Genomic DNA, 24216 nt, shown 5'->3' with positions numbered 1-24216 from the left:
ACCTTCGCACTCCCTGTATCACACCCCCTAAGCACCATACACAAGTTACAATGCCAGATCATATGACTTCACAACATATGAAACACAGTTTGGACTCACGCTTTTATCCCCAAGCCTGGCAGTAGCTCTGTTTAGCAGCATGAGACTCTAGACAATTCCTCACATATTTTCCGTACCCCAGCACATTCAGACCAGTAGAGGTCAGTAGTTCGTCCTAGTAGGTATAAACACATGCTGACACTACTTCCACAGGTGTGGTGCAGTGGCCAGGGCACATGACTTCACAGCATAAGACACACAGTTTAGGCTCACGCTTTAATGCCTGAGTCCCGCAGCAGCTCACCTTAGCAGCATCAAACTCTAGGCAATACCTCAATTAATTTCCGTAGCCCAGCACTTTCAGACTGGTAGGGATGAGTAGTTCGCTTCACACCCCCTGTATAGCACACCCTAAACACCCCACAGAGGTTACAGTGCTCCTACACTCCTCTTTCCTACTTTTTTGCCCTTTTTTCCCCTTACTCACTTCAACAGAATCACAAAATGGCTACCAACACTTCCTAGTTGCAACCACTTGCAGCCAATAAGCAGCAAGCTCGTGTTCGTAATGCCTCAGCCAATCTGACGGCAGAATTCCCAAATATCGATATCTGTACATTTTGATATTTATCTAAAACTACTGAATGGATTTACACCAAATAAACAAAAGCGTGCTTTCTAGACCAAGACCCTTCTTCCTGCCAAATTTGGGGTAATTCCGCTTACACATTCGACCTGTTGCCTTGTGAAAAGTTTCCGATGGAAATTAACATGGAGAAAACACGTTTTGGGACCCCCCTTTTTTCTCGGCCCCCCCTGACAAATCACCCCCAAGCTTACAACATAGGAGCTGATATGAACAAAGAATTAGTTTGGAAAATGTCATGAAGATTCATCAAACAATGTCAAAGTTATGAGCAAAACAAAAAATGTTCTTCCTATGGAAACTTGGTCCTAACTATAACTACCTACTGGCGACCACCAGTAGCTAATATATATATATATATATATATATATATATATATATATATATTCACTGAAAAAACCATAGGTTTCAGGCACGTTATAGTTAGGAATTAGCATTTAAAAAACCTTAGAAATTCACTGAAAAAAACATAGGTTTCAGGTGCGTTATAGTTAGTTGGACATTTCTCTTGTACAAAACCATTGAAATTCCCCCATTATAGGTAGTTCAGCTAACTATAGCTCGTGCGTCCGCAATGCACTGCTGATGACGTCACGTATTACATCACTCATGACATGGTCAGTGACATCACTCATGACATCACTGATGACATCTCAAATGACATCACTCATGACATCACTGATGACATCATCCAGTGAATGTGTGTTTTTCTGAAAATCAAATATGTTTTATATATGTATAGCTCAAGGTCGATGGAAGAATAAATGGGCATATAAGTGTCTAAATGGATGAATTTTTGGGGGGAAAATTGATTCAATTATTGACTGATTAAGTGTATCTTAGGTAATACATGGGTTAGTAAGTAATCTTTTAAATATGTAAATATCTGTATCAGTCTCTCACTTTGTGTGTAAGTGGCTGCATGGGTTGTTGAGTAGCTACATGAGTGTCTATCTAGGTTATTAGTTTTTTTTTGAGTATCAGTATGAGTGTCTGAGTGTTTGTTTGGTTCGGCAGGGGGTATTACATAGTGCATAGATGCATGAATGAGTGATTCACTGTTTGTATGTGTTGAAGACAGCATGTGTGCAGCACTGTATGGGTGGATGAGTGTGTGTATGGGTGTGTTAGTGAGTGAATGACTGTCTCAATAGTGTCTTTATGAGTAACTGCAAATGTTTTAAACTAGTATCTGTGAGTATTGGTGTATATAAGTGAGTATATGTGAGAGTGAGAGATTGGAAGAGTTCCTGTATAAATTAGTCTGTGTTTCTATAAGTGATTGTTTAAGAGAGTAAGTATGTGTAAGTTTCTGTAGCAGTAAGTGTGGTGGTGTGTGTATAACTGTATATATGCAATTTAATGGATGTTTGATACTTTGTTTGCATGTGTGACTATGTGTCTGAGTAACTCTATGGATGAGTGTCACTGTGTAACAGGATGTATAGGTGTATAAGTACATATGATGAGTGAGTACATGTATGAGTGACTGTATATGACTGTTGGTGAATGAGTGGATATGTGTGTAGATCTTGGAATTACTGAATTGGTGTGTTGTAAGTGGTATTGCTAAGTCCATTCATTTGAAAATGTTAGTTTCTATTTTTGAGTGTGTGTATCAAAGGTTCTATTATGGTGAGAGGAGGTCTGCCACTCTATCACAAGGATGATGTCATCAGTGATGTCATCAGTGATGTCATTTGAGATGTCATCAGTGATGTCATCAGTGATGTCACTGACCATGTCATGAGTGATGTAATATGTGACGTCATCAGAAGTGCATTGCGGGCGCAAGAGTTATAGTTAGTTGAACTAACTATAATGGGGGAATTTCAATGGTTTTGTACAAGAGAAATGTCCAACTAACTATAACGCACCTGAAACCTATGGTTTTTTCAGTGAATTTCTAAGGTTTTTTAAATGCTTATTCCTAACTAAACATGCCTGAAACCTATGTTTTTTCAGTGAATTTCAAAGGTTTTGTAAATGACAATTTTTAAATGTATTAATTGTTATATTGATTTTTTTATACTGATTTCCTACTTTTTTTAAAACTATTTATTTTTAGATATTTTATTTTTTAAATTACATTATAATTACATTATACATTACATTACAAAATATACTTTCTCAGAAGGAATTACTTTAGTTTAAATACTTTGCAAATAGGCAATAGACTTTTAAGTACAGTAGTTACAGTTGTTGCAATGGGCAACACAATTTCAAACACAATGCACCATTGAGCTCAAGTGAATTTCTAGTTAAATGCAATTAGTTACTTTATGGACTACTTTTCTAACCACAGGACTGGATCCTAGATTCAGTCCTTGGACATCTCCTGTAAACAGTTGAGTAAAAGCGTATTGGTTACAGTAGTGATTTTTAAGGAATATTATTGGGGCACATGCATCAACAATGCCATTTGCGATTCCTTATTAGCGAAAAATAAGGAATCGCTAATAAGGAATAGCAAAAGGCTATGCATGTAGGAATCGCTATTCAAATAGCGATTCCTTAACTTTCCTTAATTGCTACTAGCAAATAGCGAGTAGCAATTAAGGAATGCCATCCCAATCATTCCTATGGGCCTCCAGGCCCATAGGAATGAATTGGAGATTGCATGAGCAAATAGCGAGTACCAGTAGGTTCTCGCAAATTGCTCATGCAATTTCAAGGGTGCAAGGGTGTCAAAATGACACCCTATTGCACCCCTGAAATCGATATGTGCACATATGTTGCACACACACATGCTCTAAGGGCATGTGTGTGCGCAACATGAAACTTTGAAAAATGCACAAAAGTGCATTTTTCAAACGTTTAGCAAATTACCATGCAGTTCATCTTCATGGTAATTTGCTCCCCCTATTAGCGAATTCGCTAATTTTTTAACTTTCATGCATTGCATTTAAGGAATCCCAAATTGAGATTCCTTAAATTAAGGAATCTCAATTTGGGATTCCTTAAATTAAGGAATCTCAATTTGGGATTCCTTAAATGCTATCGCTATTTAAGGAATCGCTATTTAAGGATTCCTTAAATAGCGATTTTTGCTTTTGGGTTGATGCATTGGGATTGGGTATTTTTAACTCAATACCGGGAGCTATTAGCGAATCGGTATTTTACCGACTGGATTTTGGCTTGATGCATGAGGCTGATTGTATTTTAAAAGTTGACACTGACATTTTTGCACATACAATCACCAATGTTATCCTATGGCAGGAAATTCACTTAGCAGGTAAGTAGTGTTATCGTCACTTTTTCTTACTCAGTGGTGGATCCTGGATCCAGCACCGGTGCATCTCCTGTAAACAGTTGAAAGAATGCGTTAAAGTCATACAGGCGGTTTTTAAGGAAAGTTTTTAGTTTGTGAAAATAGACACTTCGAAACTTTTCTGCTGAAAACCAGACAATTGATTCCTATGGAAGGAAATACAAGTTACTGGTAAGTACGGTTAGAAATACTTTTCAAGGTCAGTGCTGGGCTAAAAGATGCAGCACTGGGTTCTCTGAGTAAATCAGAATTCGTTCTTTGGATTATTTTAGGTGAATATTTTAAAGTTCCAAAACTCCACACTTAGAAGAATTTCCAAGTGAAACCAGTCAGTCAGTCAGTCAGTCAAATACTTTATTCGACAAATTAATGTCGTAAAAGTAGACAATACAATCAATCATATAATACAATTACAAATTAAAAATACAGAGTATCATCTACCAACTCATGGTGAATTACTAAACAAGTTAAAACAGGATTTCAAAATTATAAACAATGCGTATCTAAGCATAGATAAAATGTACGAAATACAAGCGAGTTCTAAAGAGAAGTATGCACATTACATATCACATAGTTCATAAAGTGCTTAATGCATAGTGCAAAAGACGCATACGGGATAAAGTGCAAACAAATCAAACAGTACAATCATAGAATATACTGGGTGCAAAGTGTCGGGCAAAGGTAAGACCAGAGAAAGTGCTATGTGCAATGAACCCGGCTTACAAAAATACACAACTAAATTTACAATATAACATTTAAGAATCTAGACAGTCAGGTAACGGGAGTCTGTTTCTCACTTTTTTAGAACGTATAGCAGCGACCAAAAAGCTGGCAATGTTAAAAATATCCCATGGTGAACTTAATAGCTGTAGGTAAAGTAATGCTGGTCTGTCCTGCATGAATCCCTTCCCTTTTAGGATTGGAATTAAGTACTTATTCCGCATGGTGGAATAGAAAGGGCAAAACATCATAAAATGAACAGTGTTCTGAGTGGAAAAATTGTCGCACTTACAGGGTGTTTAAGACTCAGGTTTACTCCACTCCTGAAATTCACCTAATAAAAATGGGACTAAGTTAAAACGAAACCTAGTTAAAAGCCAGCGGTGGTATGGGATGTTAACTAATAACAAATAGGGTTCAGTACAAATGTTTGTTTTTGTTAAGAAGTGAGCCCTTACAAGTGGTTTCTGCAGCTCTATTTCCTCCCGTTCTATAGACAACATCTTCTTAAAGTTATTTTTTACCCATAGAACATCCTCCTTCCGTATCTTTTCGGGGGATTCAAATAGCTCAGGCCGTCCCAATTTTAATAGCCCGCTTTTAACATAGGTCAACCATTTAATTTTGCTAGAGTTATCCAGTCGTATACAGTCACTTAGGATTTTATGGTTCAAAGTCAGTTCAGGATTTAGCCACACTTTGAGCCAGCAGAGCAACGGAGCTAGGCTCAAGGTGTCTGAGATGTAACCAATCCCAAGTTCCTGATGTATAGAAAAGACTGGCGTTGATTGTGGTACTGATAAAAGACTGCGTAAAAATGTATTTTCGGCTATTTGGATACCTGGTTGTTCCTTGTAGCCCCATATAGAGGAGCCATAGGTCGCAATCGCGACACACTTGGCACTATATATTTTCAATATGCTTTTAATTGGTCTTGCCCCCAAGCGTTTTGCAAACCCCATTAGTCCTGTAGCAGAGCGTGTGACAGAATTCTTTTTAATTTTCTGCTGCGGGATCCAAGAGAACTTCTCATCGAAGACTACCCCTAAATAGGTAAAAGAGGAGACCGAAGTCACCTCTTGACCATTACAAAAAAAGGGGTGGGGTTTTCTTGTTTTGCCACCAATTGACAAGATATGAGACTTACTGTTATTCACAACTAGGTCCAATGATTTCATATAAGCCCCAAACGCATCCAGAAGCCGCTGTAAGGCAACCGCTGTGCGAGCAATAAGGACCGCGTCATCCGCGTATAGGAGAACCGGGATGGAACAGTCTCCTACACGCGGGATATCCGGGGTTGCTATTAAAAGGGATGTGTCTAGGTCATTAATGTATAGGGTAAAAAGAACTGGTGCCAAGATACACCCTTGCCGAACACCACGTGCAGATCTAAAAGAACTTGTGCATTTGCCATCCCGTGAAATTCTGACCGAGGCAGAAAGATCCTGATGAAGGTCAGACAGAAAGTACACCAAGGAAGGATCAAGACCTTTTTCTAGCAGGATGGACCACAGCTTAGACCTGTTGACCAGGTCAAAAGCTGAGGATAAATCCATGAATGCCAGTCTAATGCAACCTTCCTTTGCCACGGTATATTTGTTAATCAATAAAGACAAATTAAGGCACTGATCAATAGTGCTTCTGTTTTTTCTAAAGCCATATTGTAGATCTGAGATAATATTCTTCTCAGCAGCCCAGTCAGAAATTTTCTTTAAAATTACTTTGCCTAGACTCTTCACAGAAGAATCGATCAAGGATATTGGTCTGTAGCACCGCGGGTCCCCTCTCTGTCCTTTCTTAAAAATTGGGATAATTGTTGAACAGGACCATGATGCGGGGAACCCTGGGGAGCCAGAGACATTAAAAACATTGGCCAGGATCTTCGCCCAAAATTTAGGGTTTGATTTAAATAAATCAGCCGGGACTAAATCAGGGCCAGGAGCCTTATCACTAATAGTTTCTCTAATAGCTTTCTCCATGTCTTCTTCACAGAACACAAGTGGAACTCGTGGTTCAGAAAATGGGAAGCTAGGACAGAGATCCAGGTTCTCAGGGGAGGCATATATTGCATCAAAATGAGACAACCATTGGGCCTCGGTGATATGGCAGTCCTGGATCTCATTTTCCAGACCGGAAAAAAAAGGGGTATTAATGATCCCCCAAAATTTAGAGCTATCCCTGATTACGTCTACTGAAAGCAACGCATGCCACGCCTCAGCCTTGATCTCAGATTTCCGCTTATAAGTTGCCAACTTATACTGTTTACGCAGATCCGCAATCAGGGATCTATCTCGAGGTTTTGTTTTCAGTGCGTCGTTCAATAGGCGATGAGCGAGAGAGCAATTACTATCAAACCACTTTGGTCCATATACCGATCTCTTGATATACTTAACTGTGAGATCACTGGCAATTTGTTTGCAAATACCCTCGAAAGCTCTGATGATTTCATCTTTTGAACTCAAAGGGTTATCGCAAATTGAAAAATTCCCCTCACATTTCGTGCAAAGTTCATTAAAAAAGATGTCCGGGATCACCTTGGGCCACCTAAGCCATCTCCCTTGGTCACAGGTGGATACGAGACAAGGTGCAGTTTGGGTCTTGTCACTAAATCGTGAACAGCAGCTTATAACGAGTTCCAGAATGACAGGGTTGTGGTCACTAAAGGGCGATTCTCTGGCATTATAAAATACAACTTTATCCAATAACCCAGGAGACAAAAAAATATAATCAATAATGGTGTCTTTAGTGTTGGATTTAAAAGTCGGGCACCGCTCGAGCTTATTAGCGAAGCCTGGTTCGAAAAGGTCAACATCGGACAGGAGAGAATCTAAGGCCTCCCCCTCCCCAGTGTGTTCAAAATGGGGCAATGAGGCAAGATTATGGCCAAAATCATCATAAATAAGACAGTTTTGTTGGCAAAGATGAATATTAAAATCGCCCATAAGTATGACATGGAACGCGGTGGTCTGTGAAGCCCTGTAGTTTTCTAAAAAGGAGTTCAAATTAATCAAGTGTTGATACCTATGATTAACTTCCCCAGAATTATAAAAGTTCACCAAAAGTATCTTAGATTGAGTGGTAGGACAGATTTCAATTGCCAAACAGTTAATAGAATCTGTATGAATCCTATTTATAGGTCCCTGTATATTTAAGGATAAAAGTAACAAAAGCCCGCCTTTTGCTCTACCAGCTACGGAAGCCTGTGCTGGAAGAAAAAAAGAACTAAAACCATCCACCCAGAAATTCTCCTCCTTGTCTCAGAATTCCTGGATGGTGATTATGTCAAAAGATTTTAAAAACGCTAACCACTGAGGATTGTCTCTTTTGCTTCTTAGGCCTGTGATATTCCAGCTAACAACTCTACATATTGAGGTGTTTACGACACCAATGTCTGCTTCCAAATTAGTTGAACAGGGGCTAACAGATAGGCAATTATTACTCTCTAGGCCTAATCCCTCCAAATCATTGGGTACAGAAGGAGGCAAAATAGCGTCTAATACCAAATTAGTTGGACAGGGGCTAACAGATAGACAAGTATTACTCTCAGTGTCTAATCCCTCCCCGTCATTAGGTACAGGGGGAGGCAAAATAGCATCAAGTTCAGAGAGTCAATCATTTCAGTCCAACATATTTAAGGGAGAAAATCTATTGGTCAGTGGTAGGCCCACCTTCTCGCACCCTGACTGGGCAGTTATAACATCAGAGGTTAGGGGACCAACTCCTCCCGATCTTGTTCTATGCCAATGCTGGGACGGGTAGGACTTAATGTTAGCATGTGGCCTACTAGAGGCCGTTCCCGAGTTTGAGGGAGGGTAGAAGTAGCCCAATGGAACTGCCCTTATGCCTTCTGTATTAAGGGCAGAAGTATCCCAAAACAGCCTATCTGCTACGTCAGGTTTATTAAAATTTACATGCAGTCTCCTACAATATTTTTAGGCTGATAATGATGTGATCTGAAATATCATGCGATCCCGTGCAATAGTAATTACACCAGTTTTTAGTTTTGCGTAACATACCATGTGTAGATTCCTGTACGGTGTGGTCAAGAGAGGGAACCCCTACAAGGACCGCAACAAGAGGGGTAGCTTCAGGGGGGAGATCAATCCTATTACAGTTGTTAGAGATAAAACTATTATACAACACAGAACTCTCCCTTGTTGCTATATTCATCCCTCTAGGTTGCATTGAAACGGCGCCTTGAGGGGCATTGGATACCTTTTGCCTTACAATAGGGGAAGGAGCCATCCTATCCACCAAATTCACAGGACCACCCGACCCGGCATTGGATACCTTTTGCCTTACAATAGGGGAAGGGACCATCCTATCCACCAAATTCACAGGACCACCGACCCGGCATTGGATACCTTTTGCCTTACAATAGGGGAAGGGACCATCCTATCCACCAAATTCACAAGACCACCCGACCCCAATGAAGGCAACTGGACACACGGTTGAGTAGACCCTCTGGTAGCTGTCCCAGTCACTACTGATGTTGCATCACTAATGTTAATAGTCGGCGGACGCAAATTGTCTCTTAAGCGGGAGTCCAAAATAGAGTGTAAGTGATCACACTTTTTTTTAAGGTCAGCCACACAGCAGTTCATAGTGTCAATATTATCCTTTGCAATTAAGGACAACATAAATTCAAATTTTGTACTAAAGATATCCTCAATAAGAAGCCGTAGGGACTGCTGAATAGAGACATCAATTCCTGGGAAGGAACTGGTTGAACCAACCTTAGGGCCTTTGCAACGCTTTACTGTTTTTTTCTTTTGTGACCGTTTTGCATCAGACGGCCCGGCCCTAGGGACTCCTAGACACGGTGGGCTGTGTTGACTCTGTGGGCTAGACTGGTCGCCCATGTTGGCCAAACAGGGTGCTGGGACGTCTTTAAATAGATCAGGGGCAATGATCACTACCTCAGGTTCCAAAGGAACAGGAGCCGCTTCCAAATCCGCCAACCCTGCCCTGGGCACAACATCTGAGTCCAATCCTAATTCTTTTTCAGCATTAGCGATTTCTTTGTTCAAAGCACCCACCACAGAGGTCAGATAAGAGATAATGGAAGGGGACTTTCTAGGTATTTTTCGCTTTTAGGCCCCCTTTATCAGAGTTCCCCATGTGCTTGCGCTTACCCATCTTAAGGTGTTAGAGGGGTGGCCCAGGCCAGGCTTCAACGTGCTTTGACGGGCGCGGACGGGCCTGCCCTTGGCCCGGGCTTTGCCCGGTCAGTGCCCGGGCACGCCCGTGCGCGTCCCGCGCTGCGAGAGGTCACTGCTGGTTAAGTGGACCTCCGGCGCCCTCTGATGATGCTGGTGGAAGGCGCCTTGCAGGGAACTCTGGGGAATGTAGTCCCTTCGCTGCCCGGTGCCGTTTCCCTCACGGCGGGAGCAGGGAACCTTGTTGCCGGTATGGCGTTCCCCTCACGGCAGCGGAATCTCAGGAAATGATGGAGTGGCAGCCCAAGAGGTAATGGTGCCGCAGTCGCGCGTCCCGCACTGCGAGAGGTCACTGCTGGTTAAGTGGACCTCCGGCACCCTCTGATGATGCTAGTGGAAGGCGCCTTTCAGGGAACTCTGGGGAATATAGTCCCTTCGCTGCCCGGTGCCGTTTCCCTCACGGCGGGAGCAGGGAACCTTGTTGCCGGTATGCCGTTCCCCTCACGGCAGCGGAATCTCAGGAAATGATGGAGTGGCAGCCCAAGAGGTAATGGTGCCGCAGTCGCGCGTCCCGCGCTGCGAGAGGTCACTGCTGGTTCAGTGGGCCTCCGGCGCCCTCTGATGATGCTGGTGGAAGGTGCCTTGCAGGGAACTCTGGGGAATATAGTCCCTTCGTTGCCCGGTGCGGTTTCCCTCATGGCGGGAGCAGGGAACCTTGTTGCCGGTATGCCGTTCCCCTCACGGCAGCGGAATCTCAGGAAATTATGGAGTGGCAGCCCAAGAGGTAATGGTGCCGCAGTCGCGCGTCACCAGTCAATGTTAGCCTATGGAAGGAAATTCAAGTTACTGGTAAGTATGGTTAGAATTACTTTTCAGGATCAGTACTGGGCTCAAAGATGCAGCACTGAGGTCTCTCCTGATAACAGTTGAGTAAATCGGAATTCGTAGTATATCCAGTATGCGCCACAGAGGAATTTTTTCCCTAACATAAAATGTGCCACAGGGCGTGTTTGCACACATCACGTAAGGCCCCGTCCCCTCACTTCACCACTGTGTAAACGCGCCCTGTCACCGTTGTAAGTTGAGAGATTAAGTCCCTTTAAATCCTAAGGGTCCCTAGGGTCAAACTAGCCCACTAGGTACCTCCAGTGAGCGCCACAGAGCTGTGTTGCAGAGAGGTGTAAAAAGGGGCGCGGCCTCTGAACACCTGTCAGCAATGCAGCTCCCTGGCGCATACTGGAGGTACCTGGTGGGCTAGTTGGCCCCCAGGGTCCCCTCAAGATTGAAGAGGAATTAATTCCTCAACTTAAAATGCACCACTGGGCATGTTTGTACAAGGTAAAGGAAGGGGGCGGGACCTGAGGTGACGTGTGCAAACATGCCCTGCGGCCACTTATGGCACCGGGGACCCCATCGCCCGGGGCTTGCCCACTCCGTTGGAATGACAGGGTGGGAGCTGCGAGGCTCCCGCCCTGTCATTGCAAATGGCAGTGTCCCGGGGGTGGGCATCCTGGGACACTGCAGGTGCTGACCCTGGGGGGTGGCGGTCCCCAGGGCCATCAAGGGCTCCAGGAGGGGGGCCGCACGGCCTCCTCCCATCAAATTGAAAAGCCCCGGGGGTAGTGGACCCCAGGGCTTGGGGGTCCATAACGGACCCCCAAATATAAAAAATTGTGCCCCGGGAAGGTGGTGGTCCCTGGGGCATGTGGTGGGGGCTCAAGCCCCCACACAGGATTTTTTATTTAAAAAAAAATTCCCGGGTGTGGCGGTCCCCGGGGCTGGGGGGGCTTTGAGCCCCCCGCACAATTTATAATAAAGCCCCGGGGAGTGGCGGTCCCGGGGGGTGGGGGGCCCCTTTGGGCCTCCCACTTAAACTATTGTATTGCCCCTGGGATTTGGCCCCCCTGGGGGCTACTAAGTAATATAGCGCAGTAGTCCGCGCTTCGTTTTTTTTTTCATCTGCAAGATCCGCGCACCCTACGTGCATTTTGTCGATTTAAAAAAAATAATATTAATTTGGGGGGGCCCTGGGGGTCCATGTGGGACCACCTGAGCAGGCCTAGGGGGTCAGGGTGTTTCTACCCTGCCCCCTTTTTGCGTTTTGCTCGTTTGTTTTTTAGGTTTCTTATTCCTTGGTTCTACCGAGGCACAAGATGGCTGACAATACTTCCTGATTTGGAGTGTTGACAGCCAATTAGAATACAGCTCGTGCACGGCAGGGTGCGCGCTGGGTGCTCTTACGGTACGCGGATCCTCCGAGGCCATAGATATATATGTACTTTTAAATGTCATTTTCTCAGGAACTACTGAACGGATTTACACCATTTAAGCAAAAGGCACAAGTCTGAACTGAGGACTACCTCCTTGCCAAATTTGGCGTAATTCCGTTCAGCAGTTCGGGCTGTAGCTGCGGCTAAAGGTCCTATGGGAAATTGCATGGGACCCCCATTTTTTCTCGACCCCCACTACACAAATCATCCCAAGACTTTCAGGATAGAAGCGGACTGGAACTGGGCCAAAAGTTTTGAAAACTTCGCTAAGATTCGTCAATCGGCGCCAAAGTTATTGGGAATAGAATGTTGCAGATTTCCTATGGAAAAAAGGTCCAGGTTGCCGGTTGCCAGTAGGTAGTTAAAGTTAGGACCTAGTTACTATAGGAAAATGGCAACATTCTATTCGCAATAACTTTGGCGCCGATCGATGAATCTTCGTGAAATTTTCAAAACTAATTCTTTGTTGAGATCAGCTCCTATGTTGAAAGTTTGGGGGTGATTCATTAAGGGGGGGCCGAGAAAAAAGTGGGGTCCCAAAACATGTTGTTTCAATGTTAATTTCCATAGGAAACTTTAGACAAGGCTACAGGTCGAATGGGTGAACGGAATTACCCCAAATTTGGCAGGGAGAAGGGTCTTGGTCTAGAAAGCACACTTTTGTTTATTTGGTGTAAATCCGTTCAGTAGTTTTTGAGAAATATCAAAATTTACAGATATTGATATTTGGGAATTCTGCCATCTGATTGGCTGAGGCGTTACGTGCACGAGCTTGCTGCTGATTGGATGCGAGCGCTGCAAGCGTTTGCAACTAGGAAGTGTTGGCCGCCGTTCTGTTGAAGCAAGTAAGGGAGAAAAAGGGTAAAAAATGTGGGAAAGAGGAGGGTAGGAGCACTGTAACCCCTGTTGGGAGTTTAGGGTGTGCTATAGAGGGGGTGCGAATCGAACTACTCATTCCTACCGGTCTGAAAGTGCTGGGTATGGAAATTAAGTGAGGTATTGCATAGTCTGATGCTGCTAAGGTGAGCTGTTGCGGGAGTCAGGGATGAAAGCATGAGCCTAAACTGTGTGTCTTATGGTGTGAAGTCATGTGCCCTGGCCACTGCAGCACACCTGTGAAAGTAGCTTCAGCATGTGTTTATACCTACTAGGATGAACTACTGACTCCTACTGGTTTGAAAGTCCTGGGGTATATAAAATATGTGAGGTATTGTGTAGAGTCTCATGGTGCTAAGCTGAGGTGCTGCCGGAGTTGGGGATGAAAGCGTGAGTCCAAATTGTGTGTCATATGCTGTGAAGTCATGTGCTCTAGCCACTGTGCCACATCTGTCAAGTAGTGTCAGCATGTAGTTATACCTACTCGGAGAAACTTTTGTTTTGAACATTGTAACTTGTGTATGGTGCTTAGGGGGTGTTATACAGGGAGTGCGAAGGTAAATTTGCACGTATCTAATCAATACGGTATTTGTAAAGTGCTAACTACTCACCCCTGTGGATCTAAAGGCCCTCGAGGCCGGCGGGGAAAATATGTGAGCTATTAAGTGATCTATTGCCCAGAGTCACATGGTGATGAGCTGAGGTGTCCAAAGGTGTCCTTCATAATCATTTCCAAACCTACCCCAGTCAATGTGCCTAGGTCATTTCCACCACAATGCACAATCATGAGGTCAGGTTTTGGAAGATGCAAAGAGGTTCTAACCAAAGGTAGCAATTGGGGCAACTTCAATCTTCTCTGTGTAAACCATTTAATGTCCACATTTTGTAAACCTAGGTCTAAGTAAATACGTCTGTGTTCTACATACCTCTTGCACCTGAAAATATAGCTATGTCCTACGATCCACACTATCATTTTGAAGGTATGGTTGGAAGGTATGGAAAGATGTATGTAGCTCATGCAGTTCCTTGGTAGAATAAGAGATATGTTTAAAGATGGGGAAGTACTTTTTTTGCCATACAAAACGATACGTGATTGGGAGTTGAAAAGCATCATTTTTTTAAAGTAGGGTGCACATTCGTTTTGTGGAAAACCATCTTTGTGATTGATCAAGAAAAAGCCGTTTTAATGTGGAGTACATATCATAGGATAAAATTTGCTCAACTGAACCACAGCTGCTACTTGCATTTGGAAGGCACTGTTCGAACGTAAAACAATTGTGAACTTTTAACCTGCACGTGCCGTTAAATGTTTGAGAAAATGTTGCAAAAAAATATCGTTAGGTTTAAAAGAATTTATGAACTTTTAACATGCACGTGTTGTAGAATGTTCTAGAAAGTGTGTTGATAGAATACGTTGCACTTCTGTGTTGTTGAATATTTAAAAAAAACGTTTATATGGAAAATTAAAAAGAAACCAATAGAGAGAAGTTTTGAAACCTAAAAGAATCAAGGAACTATTCTAATTTGTTCTTTACATGTGTTTATGTGTGGAGCAACAAAATGATAGACATAACAGCACCAGAAAGATGAAGAAGCATGGAGTGGGGGAACGGGGGGAGATGGTCAGAATGGCACACATGCACAATTAAGTACAGCACAAGTATAGAGAAACAATGGTCATAATGAAACACACCAACAAGGAGCAAAAGTCACACAACCTGCCAACATCACACCACTGAACGAGCATAGAAGTGAAAACCACGCTGCATTCATACAGGATTTGTACAAAGGCCGGTCGTTGGTGTTGTGGGATGTCTGCGACCCTGGTTATCATAGATGAGATGCCCAGCACGTGGCACATGGGCGAGTTCACTGTGTGTTACATTGCCAAACAGCTGCTTCTCCCTCCCACGAGCCCCCACACTTTTCTATGGTGCGCTGTTGTATCTTGTGCACTCGTACGGCACACCATTGTAATGCCTATTCGCGCATGTCCTGGTACATTCAAACTACACCATCACAGTGCCATTTGGAGGTGGTGCATGGCACTTTACAACATAGAGTGCTGTGGCCTTTGTGGCAGGCAACACCAAAACAGAGAGACACACTTACCGCACTTCCTGCTCACGGACATGTCCAAGACACCCTGTTCCCCTTGCCGTATAGGCACACCCCTGCGCTGACCTGTGTACTCCGGACCAGCAAATGCTGGTTGTGCATGCAGAAGGATGCATGTGTAGCTACATGTTCAGGCTCACTGCCAACGCTGAGGAGACAGCACACTGTGCTGTTGCAGGGCTCGTGCCTATCATGCTAAGACAATGACCACAGGGACCCACTTGCTCAGATGCGGATTTGGGGGGCGTTGCTGGTCCTGGACTTGTTGCGATGAGTCTTGTGGCCTTCATGGGTATCCCTGCATCATGTTAATTGATTCTATGGCACCTGTGGGTGTTCTGGTGTGGCTCTAGGCTGTGTTCCGTTTCATAGTTCAGGTAGTCATCCTGCTTAACACCAGTAGAAAGTAGGTGTAAAATCCCTGGTGGTAACGTGGCTTATCACCAGAATTTGTTTCACATTGCAGTTGGTGTGAAAGTTGTGATGTGATTTTTTTCGTGTGCAGAACAATATACGAACTGAGCAGTGTATATCGTCAAGATCCAGCACTTGACGCACTATTCCCAACCAATATCAATACAATGAGAGTTCTTAATTGATTTTGTGTGTACACTGTATGTGCAGCCACTACCTCAGTGCAATTCAATACAGGATTTTGGTATTTAGAATAAATCGCATAGGTGCACCTCGTGTCTTTTTGTACGGTTAGTCTGCATTTCATTATCAGCACTTTAATGGAAGTAAAGTTGAGATAAATCTAACACACTATTCAGAAGTTGGTGTAAACTGCATACATCACCTGTATTCCCACTATAAGTACCCCGAAATGTAACACCATGGTGGACTCCATCAAATAAAAGTAATAAGAACAAGAAAGAGTCACACAGCAGTGAAGAGAACAACCAAAAACATTGTTAGTTTTTTTTTAACTTTATTTTTTTATAAATATATATGTAAACGATAAACGAAAAACTATTTGCAAAATCTATTTTTTTATTAACATATATATAAATGATAAACTAATAAACAAAATGTAACAAAAATAATAGAAAACAAGAAGGCGGAACACTCCTGTGGGGACCATGGATGTCGACGACAGAGCCTGGAAAATAAAGCACAAAATAAGGACGTGTGTAATGGGCATATCAAAGGAGAGAGGCACAGAGAAACAGAAGAAAAAAAGCCAGAGAGAAAAAGAGAGGGAAAGAAAGAAAGGGAGTGAGAAAGGGAGAAGGAAGAGAGAGAGTTAGAGAGGTAGAAGGAAAAGAAGGAAGAGAGAGAGAGAGAGAGAGAGATACACAGACACTGCCGCCTCTGCGCATCCAAGAGCAAATAATCAACTGGTGCCACCGGAGTGTGTAGCAGAGGGCACTCCACGTGCCCGTCAAAACTCTGCGCATCCCTGATATGTCACTGAGTCCTGAGTCATGAATGGCGGAGACAACCTCAGCTTCTCCGCGGATCTCACAGATGTCACTAAGTCCTGAGTCATGAATGGCGGAGACCACATCACCTTCTCCACGTCCCGGCAGATCGCACACATGTCACTGAGTCCTGAGTCATCAATGGCGAAGACAACATCAGCTTCTTTGCGGCCCAGCAGATCTCACACATGTCGCTGAGTCCTGAGTCATCGATGGCGGAGACCACATCAGCTTTTGGGGCCGCTAAGCCTGTGGAACTCAAGTGTGTGCACGTGGTGGTAGGCCCCTGATGGCCATATGAGGTTTGGGTGGTACTAACCCTGTGCATCTGAAGTCCGCGCCAGAGGGGTGGTAGGCCCCTGATGGCTATACAGATCAGGGTGCGACTAACCTTCTGCACAACTTTTCAAAGGCTCTTTATGGCTGAGACACGTGGAGCGTCCGCCATCTAGTCAGCACCGGCAATAAAGGATGTGACGTTGTTGATCTATTATATTTGCATGGTCACATGGCCTGTGATGCATGTGCCAGATGGGTGTGGTGTGTGTGCAAACCTGCCCTGAGGGAGTGGCCATGAGATGTTGAGAACTAGACCACTGACCGGCACAACAACAGCGAGTATGCCTGCGACAGGTAGCTAAGTGGGGCCAACGTCGGAACGTAATCGCAGTGGCGTGGCGTGGCGTGGTTTATGACGGAACAGGGCAGGGATAGCTACAATAACGTGGACAGCTCGTAGTACTGCATCTGTGAGACGAGCGGACTGGCTGCAGCTGGCCCTCTGCGAGCCTGGGTGCAAACTGTTTATAACTCACACTACATAAGCATTGAAAAACCATTTTGTGATTCAGTCTGTCAGCTGGCATTTGTCCGAGGCATTTGTGAAAACATATTGGAGTTCTTTCTGTGATAGATACCCCTTTGACGCTGCCTCTCCCCACATCAGCAAGTAACCCACCCTCTTCCCACATTACCAACATACCCCCAACAACCTTCGTGTCCCTCTGCGGTTGGACAAAGAAGAATCTTAGTCATGTATGGATTTACATATAAAAAAATGTATTTAAAGAAAAGAACAACAAATAAGACAGAAGGGAGTCTGGTGCTGTGGTCGCTGCCACGAAGTTGGGGTCACTGCCATTCAGGACTCAGAACACAGTTACACATGTGGGATCGGTGTTAAAGAGGGTTAGTGGGACTATGTGTTGCCGGCCTTGCATATCGAAATATGCTTCACTGATCGAAGGGAGAGTGGTGCTGTGGTCGGTGCCACTGACTTGGGGTCACTGCCATTTAGGACTCAGGACACAGTTACACATGTGGGATCGGCTTGTGGTAAAGAGGGTTAGTGGCACCAGAAGTATTGAGACTGTATGAGCCTGTGACGATGCTTGGTGTGGACGGGCCTCACTGGGAGCAATGTGTCTTGGCTACTGGACTGCGTCATGTGGAATCAGGACTCTATCTGAATTGTGAGGCGTGCTGACCGTAGTGTAGGCCAGAGGTAGGGGTGAGCAAGGGCCCACAGCCACATGCATACGTTGGTGGCGCCACCAGCCTGCATAGTGGAGGTTCAGTGGCACCATGTGTCGCCGGCCTTCTGTATATGCAAATACCCCTCACTAATCGAAGGGAGTGTGGTGCTGTGGTCGCTGTTATGAAGTTCGGGTCACTGACGTTCAGGACTCAGGACACAGTTACACATGTGGGATCGGTTTGTGTTGAACAGGGTTAGTGGCACCACGTGCTGTTGTCCTTGCATATGGAAGTATGCCTCACTGATGAGAGGGAGACTGGTGCTGTGGTCACTGCCACAGACTTGGGGTGACTGCCATTCAGGACTCAGGACACAGTTACACATGTGGGATCGGCTTGTGTTAAAGAGGGTTAGTGGAACTACGTGTCGCCGGCCTTGCATATGGAAATATGCCTCACTGATCAGAGGGAGTCTGGTGCTGTGGTCGCTGCCACGGGCTTGGGGTGACTGCTATTCAGGACTCATGACACAGTTACACATGTGGGATCAGCTTGTGTTAAAGAGGGTTAGTGGGATTATGTGTCGCCGGCTTTGCATATGGAAGTATGTCTAACTGATCAAAGAGTATGCTGCTGTGGTCGCTGCCACGGACTTGGGGTCACTGCCATTCAGGACTCAGGACACAGTTACACATGTGGGATCGGCTTGTGTTAAAGAGGGTTAGTGGCACCAGAAGTATTGAGACTGTATGAGCCTGTGACGATGCTTGGTGTGGACGGGCCTCACTGGGAGCAATGTGTCTTGGCTACTGGACTGCGTCATGTGGAATCAGGACTCTATCTGAATTGTGAGGCGTGCTGACCGTAGTGTAGACCAGAGGTAGCGGTGAGCAAGGGCCCACAGCCACATGCATACGTTGGTGGCGCCACCAGCCTGCATAGTGGAGGTTCAGTGGCACCACGTGTCGCCGGCCTTCTGTATATGCAAATACCCCTCACTAATCGAAGGGAGTGTGGTGCTGTGGTCGCTGTTACGAAGTTCGGGTCACTGACGTTCAGGACTCAGGACATAGTTACACATGTGGGATCGGTTTGTGTTGAACAGGGTTAGTGGCACCACGTGCTGTTGTCCTTGCATATGGAAGTATGCCTCACTGATGAGAGGGAGACTGGTGCTGTGGTCACTGCCACAGACTTGGGGTGACTGCCATTCAGGACTCAGGACACAGTTACACATGTGGGATCGGCTTGTGTTAAAGAGGGTTAGTGGAACTACGTGTCGCCGGCCTTGCATATGGAAATATGCCTCACTGATCAGAGGGAGTCTGGTGCTGTGGTCGCTGCCACGGGCTTGGGGTGACTGCTATTCAGGACTCAGGACACAGTTACACATGTGGGATCAGCTTGTGTTAAAGAGGGTTAGTGGAACTACGTGTCGCCGGCCTTGCATATGGAAATATGCCTCACTGATCAGAGGGAGTCTGGTGCTGTGGTCGCTGCCACGGGCTTGGGGTGACTGCCATTCAGGACTCAGGACACAGTTACACATGTGGGATCAGCTTGTGTTAAAGAGGGTTAGTGGGACTACGTGTCGCCGGCCTTGCATGTCAAAATATGCCTCACTGATTGAAGGGAGTTTGGTGCTGTGGTCGCTGCCATGGACTTGGGGTCACTGCCATTCAGGACTCAGGACACAGTTACACCTGTGGGATCGGCTTTTGTTGGACAGTGTTCATTTGTACTTGGAAATTAATTTGGTCATTGTACTAAAGCTACGACGTGGTCTGAAAAATGTTCAAGAAGAAAGGATACTAAAAGGATATTATGTAGATTTGAGGCCTGTAATAGTTACTTGCCTAGTGGACTCTGTAGATAATGAATGAAGAAATAATTTTCATCGTGTGCCCTACTGAGTGCAGTGTAGGCGTATGATGAAAAGATTAAATAAGTATAGAATACATTCATGAAGTGTTGTATTTTCTGAGTACAATCTTGTTAGAAATTAGCATTTAAAATTGGTATTGTGAGCTGTACTGCCTGTAGTGTAGACTGCTATTCCATGTTAGTTTGCATTTGAAGATTAATTTGGTCATTGTAGTAAAGCTATAACTAATAAAAAAAAAAATACTTGAAGCGAGGATACTAAAAGCATAATATGTAGGGTGTAGGACTGTGATAGTTGCCTACTGGAGTCTGTAGTTGCATATGGAAATACCCCTCACTGATCAAAGGGAGTATGGTGTTGTGGTCGCTGCCACAGACTTGGGGTGACTGCTATTCAGGACTCAGGACACAGTTACACATGTGGGATCGGCTTATGTTAAAGAGGGTTAGTGGGACTACGTGTTGCTGGCCTTGCATATCGAAATATGCCTCACTGATCAAAGGGAGTGTGGGGCTGTGGTCGCTGCCATGGACTTGGGGTGACTGCCATTCAGGACTCAGGACACAGTTACACATGTGGGATTGGATTGTGTTGAACAGAGTTATTGGCACCAAGTGTTGCCGCCGTTGCATATCGAAATCTGCCTCACTGATCGAAGGGAGTCTGGTGCTGTGGTTGTCTCACGGAGTTAGGATCACTACCATTCAGGACTTAGGACACAGTTCCACATGTGGGATCGGCTTGTGTTGAAGATGGTTAGTGGCACCATTTGTCACCGGTCTTCTACAATGTAGGGCAGAGGTAGCGGTGAGCAAAGGCCCACAGCCACGTGCATACGTTGGTGGCCCCACCGGCCTGCGTAGTGCAGGTTCAGTGGCACCACGTGTCGCCGGCCTCCATAAGGAAATACCCCTCACTGATCGAAGGGATTCTGGTGTTGTGGTCGCTGCAATTCAGGACTCAGGACACACTTACACATGTGGGATCGGCTTGTGTTGAACAGGGTTAGTTGGCACCATGTGTCGTCAGTCTTCCACAGTGTAGGCCGGAGGCAACGGTCAGCAAAGGCCCACAGGCAGGTGATGTTGACTTGAGCTGCACAGATTGGGAGCATGTGGTATTCTTAACCCATTATAGTGTCTTACTCAATTTGCGTCGCTACTAATCTTGAATTGTGAACCGTGTAACCCCAGTGTAGGGTGGAGGCAGCGCTCAGGATGGGCACACAGCTTCATGGTGATGATTTATGGTGCAGTGAGTTAGTAGCACCTGAAACACACAGCGTGTGCACACCATGCGATGATGCATGGTCTGGGTGGGCCGTACTGGAAGCAAAGTGCCTTGCGAACTGGACAGCGACATCTGCAATCGACACTGCATTTGAATTGTGAGCGCTGCTGTCCGCAGTGCAGATCGAAGGCAGTAGTCGGTACAGACACAAGTCTGCGGCCCCCAGGGGACCTCTGGATTGAAGAGGAATTAATTCCCCAACTTAAAACGTGGCACAGGGCATGTTTGCACACGTATCACCTCAGGCCCCGCCCCCTACCTTCACCACTGTGCAAACGCGCCCCGTGGTGTGCTTTAAGTAGGGGGATTAAGTCCCCTTGAATCCTGAGGTCCCCTGGCGGTCAACTAGCTCACCAGGTACCTCCAGTATGCGCCAGGGAGCTGCATTGCAGAGAGGTGTTCAGAGGCCGTGCCCCTTTTTACAACACTCTGCAAAGCAGCTCCGTGGCACTTGCTGGAGGTACCTGGTGGGCTAGTTGGCCCCTAGGGGACCTCTGGATTGAAGAGGGATGAATTCCCCAACTTAAAACGCGCCACAGGGCGTGATTGCACAGTATCACCTCAGGCCCCGCCCCCTACCTTCACCACTGTGCAAACACGCCCTGTGGAGCGTTTTAAGTTGGGGGATTAAGTCCCCTTGAATCCTCAGGTCCCCTGGCGGCCAACTAGGCCACCAGGTACCTCCAGTAAGCGCCACAGAGCTGCGTTGCAGAGAGGTGTAAAAAGGGGCGTGGCCTCATTACACCTCTCTGCAACGCAGCCCCCTGGCACATACTGGAGGTTCCTGGTGGACTAGTTGGCCCCCTGGGACCCCCAGTATTCTAGTTCCCCCTCTGCAAACGCACGCCCTGGTGCATGGAGGAGTGTGGCCTCCAGCCCTATCCTGGTCTTTTTTTTTTCTTCTTTTTTTTTTAGAAGAGGGGCTGTGTATCCCCCCTTCTTTTTCCATTTTTTTGGCCCTGGGGGTCCTTGTGGGACCCCCTGAGCAGGCCTAGGGGGTCAGGGTGTTTCTACCCTGCCCCCTTTTTGCATTTTCACGTTTGTTTTATAGGTTTCTTGTGCCTCGGTTCTACCGAGGCACAAGTAGGTTGCCAACACTTCCTGATCTGGAGTGTTGACAGCCAATTAGAATACAGCTCGTGCACGGCAGGGTGCGCGCAGGGTGCGGGGTGGGTACGCGGATCCTCCGAGGCCATAGATATATCTATGATTTTACTTTTAATTTTCTCAGGAACTACTGAATGGATTTACACTATTTAAGCAAAAGGCATGAGTCCGAACTGAGGACTACCTCTTTGCCAAATTTGGTGTAATTCCGTTCAGCAGTTCGGGCTATAGCTGCGTCAAAAGGCCCTATGGGAAAATGCATGGGTAAAACGTGTTTTGGGCACCCCCTTTTTTCTCAGCCCCCGCTTGACGAATCACTGTGAAATTTTCAGGATAGGAGTGGACCGGAGCTGGCCAAAACTTTGGAAAATTTCCCAAAGAATTATCAATCGGCGCCAACGTTATTCCAAATAGAATGTTGCGGATTTCCTATGGAAAATAGGTCCTAACTATATCTACCTACTGGTGACCGCAAGTAGGTAATATATATTATCTACTGGCGGTCGCCAGTAGATAGTTATAGTTAGGACCTATTTTCCATAGGAAATTCGCAACATTCTATTGGGAATATCTTTGGCGCCGGTTGGTGAATCTTCGCGAAATTTTCCAAACTTTTGGCCAGCTCCACTCCGCTCCTACCCTGAAAGTTTTGCGGTGATCTATCAAGCGGGGGCCGAGAAAAAAGGGGGGTCCCAAAACGCATTTTCCCCATGCAATTTCCCATAGGATCTGTTGTCGCAGCTACAGCCCGAACCGCTGAACGGAATGACACCAAATTTGGCAAAGAGGTAGTCCTCAGTTCGGACTCGTGCCTTTTGCATATATGGTGTGAATCTGTTCAGTAGTTCCTGAGAAAATAAGGGTAAAAAAGTTAGTGATATCTATGGCCGCGGAGGATCCGCGGACAGTAACCCGCACCGTAAGCGCACCCTCCCCGAACCGTGCTCGCACCTTCCAGATCGCGCGCTGAATGCTAATTGGCTGTCGAGTGTCCATCTACATTCGAAACCAGGAACTGTTGGTGGCCATTTTCTGCCTCGGTAGAAGCGAGGCTGAAGATGGAAGGGGAATATGTGTGTAAAACATATAAAGGGGGCAGAGTGGAAATACTCTGACCCTTTAGAGGTGGTTAGGGGGTCACAGAAGGACCCCCTGGGGCCCCTTTTAAAAAAAAAAAAACACGGGTAAATGCGCGCACGGTGCACGCATCCTATCGCGTTGGATGCATGGATTCTCTCGCGGTGGGTGCGCTGATCCACGGCAACATTTTTTGAAAAACGACAAGAAATCATTGGTTGTATGACAACTTTCTACACTGAAAGGTAGGGTGTATATTTCAGTTTTTTAAAGGTAAGATTGTTATTGGTGAACAAAAACAGATTGTAAGGAACATTATATATGATAAGCTGATATGTTGAAAAGTCAAGCACACTTCCTGTCTTGTGTAGGAACATTGTGTGCTGAACTTGTGACCTGTGAGCTCAGTGCAGTGTTCCATGACCTGTTTCTATGGTAACAGGCAGAAGGCAGATTGGGGCAAGGGTTGAAATGTATTTCAGTTGGAAAGGGTTGAAATGTTTAACCAATAGAAATGTGTGTTTGCTTTTGAGTTTATGTGCGAAGGATTGTGATTTGATGTTTACATGTATATGTGTGGAAAATGAAAGGGAAACTTTTTCATTCTTTGCTTTTGCTGAGAGGTGCACAGTGCAGAGATTCTGTAAAATAAAACATGGTGAGTGATTGATATACTTCTTAATCTACAAAAGAACTTGAAAGATGAGTTATTTAATTGTGAGGGGATGTATGTAGACTATTTTGATTTTAATCAGACTAATGTATTTTTCCTGCTAAAGTGTAGGGAGTACTTTTTTTCTCTACAATGTGTGTGCATGTAGAAACCATTCTGTGATAAGCATTTGTGTTTTTCAT

Source organism: Triturus cristatus, chromosome 4_2 (assembly GCF_964204655.1).
Source record: "Triturus cristatus chromosome 4_2, aTriCri1.1, whole genome shotgun sequence".
Classification (NCBI taxonomy): Eukaryota; Metazoa; Chordata; class Amphibia; order Caudata; family Salamandridae; genus Triturus; species Triturus cristatus.
Note: the sequence above shows the minus strand (reverse complement) of the source record.